Raw genomic sequence first — 4,426 nt, 5'->3', positions numbered from 1 at the left:
GGGGGGGCGGGGCGGTTCTAGAGCCAGAAAGAACTGGGTTCGAAACCCAGCCTCGCCACTTACTGGCTTTGACCACGGATTAGTAATGCTTTATCTGGGACCCTCGGTGTCTCCACCTCAGAATGTGGACGGTAGTTCCAAATTCAGCAATGACACAGTCAAGGGTGATTTCCCCGTCAAAGGTTATGACTCGCAGTGGGGGTGTGAGGGTGGTGTATCGGTTCTTTCCTAAGTCAGACATCCTATGTAAGAGGGATGGAAATTAAAGAGGAACTGGTAGGAGTGAGGGGATTCCCCAGGCATTAAGAGGCCAGTGGTCATGATTATTGTAAATAGTGACTCTGCACAAGTGTGATTTTTTTTCCTTTCTAGTTAGCGTCAAATATTACCTGTGCCATTAGCTAGCAGTGTGACAGTCTTGCTGCTTTGGTTTGCCAATCTGTAAAATGGGAATAATGGGGTCCTCTCCTTCAATCTACAGGGCTTTGGCAACTCCAGCCAGCCAAGTTCCCAGCAGGTGCTTTAAGAGCTTTGAGTAGTCCCTTTGACCATGTTAGGGCATAAGGGACTTCCTTTAGGAAGGGAAGAGGTTCATGGCATGAGGTAGCCATCTACCCAAACTTCTTCCAGAGCTACCTGGAATCTAGTCCCAGCTCTGCCCCTAGCCAGCTGTGTGACCTTGGACAAAGCAATTGCCCTCTCTGGCATTTGGCTGGGTGATGGGATCTTGAAAATCCCCTTGGAGTTAACATTCTGTGGTTGATTGGTTGATGCCTGCTCCTGGGGAAGTTATAGGCTGAGGGATGACAGACAATAGCACACTTGTCTTGCTGTGTTACTCTTTTTCACTAGTTCCTCCTGAAGTCTAATCTTTATTGCTCCTGTTACAGTTACCATCAGGACAGAAGTTGAAAAAGTTGTATTATTCAGCCTTTCAGCAAACACTTCATTGAATCATCATAGATGGGCCATAGGAGATACACAGATAGCACCTGGGATGGTGAGAGTGACAAACATCTAGAGAAATAACTTCAAGATGATAAGGGCTATGATAGTGCTAAGAACAGTGCTGACATGGGTAGTTAGGAAGTAACTGTGTTTATGGAGTCGGCGAAGGCCTGAGCTGGGACCAGTGGATAAAGGAGGGTTTGCAGGCGGATAAGAGGCAGAGCAACATTGCAGGAGTGGGGACAGCATGTTCAAAGGCATAGAGGTAGGAACCAGCAAAGGGTGTGTTGAAGTTAAGAAGAAAGGCATGCTATAAGCTTCACTTCATAAGTGCATAGGTGAGTGATATGGCCAGTTACATCCTGCAACAGGAACACTACAATTTTAGTGTGTTGCATTTCATCTCTAACTGTGATGAAGGAAAATGAGACCAGAAGCAGTCCTCAGAAAGGTTTTATGCATTGTGTCAACCATGGTTAGATGGGGTGGTTAGATGGCCATAAGTTAAAAACCAGAGCAAAGGGACCTTGGATATTTTGCTAAGGAGTTTGGATTTAATCCTGAGGGCAGTGGAGGGCTAAGGGCTACTAAGGGCTTTTAAGTAAGGGGTACATAGCCATATTTGCACATTGGTGGTTAAGTATGGGATTGGTTCGGTTTGGGGGAGGCTAGAGTGGGAGATTGGGTAGGACAGCAATTCTTAACCTTTAAAGTGCATGTGAATCCCCTGGGGGTCCTGTTAAAAATGCAGATTCTGATTCAGTAGGTCTGGGTTTGGGGTCTGAGCTCCAGCTTTTTAAGCAAGCTCCACTTGAATAACAAGTGGTAGGAAACTTGTAAAGGTGTCCAGTAAAGAGATGAGGGGTTGACTCTGGGAGAAGCAGCAGGGATGAGAGGAGGGCTGGGTATGACGATGTTAAGTAGGTGGAATGTTAAGAGCAGAACTGGGACTGCTTGGCAAGGCAAAACCAAGGGGATGACTCCCAGAGAGCAGTTTGGAGGATTTGGTGGATGGGCTTATCTGGCCACTCACCAGCAGAATCCAGGAGTGGGGACCGGGTGGTGGAGCTGGGAAGGAACCACTTTGGACATGGTGATTTCGGGTGTCTGTGACACATGGGGTGGTGATGCTCAGTAGGCAGTTGATTATTTGGGTCTGGATCAGCAGAGGTCCTGGGCTTGAGAGACCCAGAGTGATAGGGTCAGAGGCTGTCCTGAGAAGCAGGACAGTTTATGTCATGGAAGTCAGAGAAGGACATTTAAAAAGGAGGAAGTGATGCCAGGGTCACATGCCATTGAGAGGTCAAGGGAGGAAAGGATTATGCAAAGAGGAGGTCCCTGGTGACCTCAGCCTGGAAAATTCCAGGCACTGGTGGGGGTGGAGGCTGACTGCAGTGGATCAACCATGAATTGGGAGGTGAGAAGGGAGGAAATAGTAGAGAACAGTGCTAAGGGGATGGGAGGGTCAGGAGGCAAGGATGGACACCAGTGGTGGGGAAGATGGTGATGATGACAATAGCAATGATGACAGCTCGCTTTTGATAACCGATATGCCAGCACTGTGCTAAGCATCCAACGTGCTCCTTGCAACACCACTGAGATGGTTTATTCTTGTTCCCGTTGTATAGGGAAGAAAATAAGCTCAGAGCACATAACCAGTAGGTACAGAAGCAGGATTTGAACCCTGCTTTTAACCACGGGGTCAGTCCAAATTATCAGTAAGGGGGCTGGTCTGGAGCTAGTGCAGAACTCACTATCCCCTTTTCCCCAAGCCTCTCCCTATCTGTGACACTACTACTAATTTACTGTCATTTATTTAACCCATTACCATTTGTTGACCCTTAACCATGAGCCAGATAATGGGCCAAGCTCTAGTGATGTGGAATAGATCAAAGCGAGTTGCAGCCCTGTAGGTGCCCGGGGTGGAGAGGAAAGGCTGGCTGGCGCGGGCAGGTAATGTGATATGTGTTATAATGGGGGATGGACCATGAGCAAAGGGAGCCCTGGAGAAGGAGCTCCAGCACCTGCAGGAGGAAGGGAAGGGGTCAGGGCACCCTTCATGTGGCTCAGACTTGACCCCAGGATCATGAGGCTCCTGGAAGATGCTGAGCAGATGCACATGTTGCACAGTTCACTGTGGCCGCAGTCGAGTTGGCGGTCAGAGGGGCTAAGCTGGAAGACGGAGTGACTTCTGAAATTATTGCAAGTGCTAGAACGTAAGTTCCACCGAGCAGTGATTTTTATGTGTTGTGTTCCCTGATGTATCTCAAGCACTTGAATCAGCATCTGGCATGTAGTAGGTACTCTGTTAATACTTGCTGAATGAATGACTGAGTGACTGGATGAATGTTTGAACATCTCTGGGAGTGAGTAAGAGGACCTGGACTGGCGTGTGGGCAGGGATGGAGAGGGGATGTGTAGGGGGTGAAATCGAGAAAAAGGGTAATTGACAGTTGGTGGTCATGGAGTGGGAGGGTGACTCCCAGGTTTCTGTCTTAAACAACTGGACTCCTGAAGAAGGAAGAGGGAGCAGGATTGAGCGAGCGCTGATGAGTTCAAGTTGGGGCTTGATGAATTTGAGGTCCAATGGGCCATCCCAGAAGAGGGTCGGATATGTAGATCACTTTAAAAATTGCAAAATGCTTTGAAGCATATGTAATACTCTGTCTGCTCCTTCTGCCATATCCTTGAAACTCTGAAAAATTATTCGGAGCTATCTTTGAGCATTGTCAGCAGTAGATGGTAACTGAAGCTCTGGCATGAGTGAGATCATGCTGGGAGGCTGTGCAGGTACAGAGAACAGAAGGCCAGGGCCAGAGGCACAGGGAACACCAGCATTTAAGAGTGGGCAGAGGCAGAGAAGCCAGGAAAGGGGCATGAAAAGGAGTGTCCAGAGATGGAGGCGGAACCCCAGAAAAAGTGGTGTCATAGAAACCAGGGAGGAGAGAGGAAGGAGGAAGTGGCCCACAGGACATATGTCTCAGAGAGGGGCAGCTGATCCAGCATGGTGGAGGTGGGTTGCCAGTGAATTGTAGCAGGAAGAGAGGAAGACAGTGTGAGTTGACACAACCTTCCTAGGGGCTGGGCTGTAAGCTAGAGGGAGACAGGACAGCCGGGGAGGAGGATGGAAGGTCAGGGAGGCGTGGCCTGCAGTTTTCTGGGCTAGTCTCCAGCACAAGGGCTTGGTTGGACCAGAGAGGGCTGGCTGTTCTGCTTCCCCCAGAGAAGGGAGGAAGTGAAGGATGGGGACAGATGAATGTGTTTGTGTAGTACTTTTCTGCTTGAGAGCATGTATTTTCTCTTTTAAAAAAAATGTTTAGGGGGCCGGCCGAGTGGCGCGATGGTTAAGAACTCGCTTGGGATGCCAGAGGGCCCCGGTTCGGATCCCACATAGGAGGGCCAGTGACACTGCCCTCCACAGCTAAGATGCTGAACAACAGCTCAACCTGGAGCTGGGCTGCCGTGAGTCGCCGGCGGC

At 49.3% G+C, this 4,426-nt stretch overlaps 1 protein-coding gene across 1 annotated transcript in view; it reads right to left on the bottom strand.

The window, feature by feature from the left end:
* The window catches only part of MLLT6 (MLLT6, PHD finger containing), a 34,128-nt gene extending 29,855 nt beyond the window's left edge, over positions 1-4,273 (bottom strand). Inside the window, exon 1 of the mRNA XM_019638663.1 lies at positions 4,269-4,273. The gene's annotated coding sequence lies outside the window, so the exon portion shown is untranslated. The remainder of the gene's footprint in view (positions 1-4,268) is intronic.
* Positions 4,274-4,426: the final 153 nt, after the last annotated feature.

This window comes from Hipposideros armiger, unplaced genomic scaffold, assembly GCF_001890085.2.
Source record: "Hipposideros armiger isolate ML-2016 unplaced genomic scaffold, ASM189008v1 scaffold_40, whole genome shotgun sequence".
NCBI classification, from domain to species: Eukaryota; Metazoa; Chordata; class Mammalia; order Chiroptera; family Hipposideridae; genus Hipposideros; species Hipposideros armiger.
The sequence above is the reverse complement of the archived record's forward strand: the minus strand, read 5'-3'. Positions and strand labels throughout refer to the sequence as shown.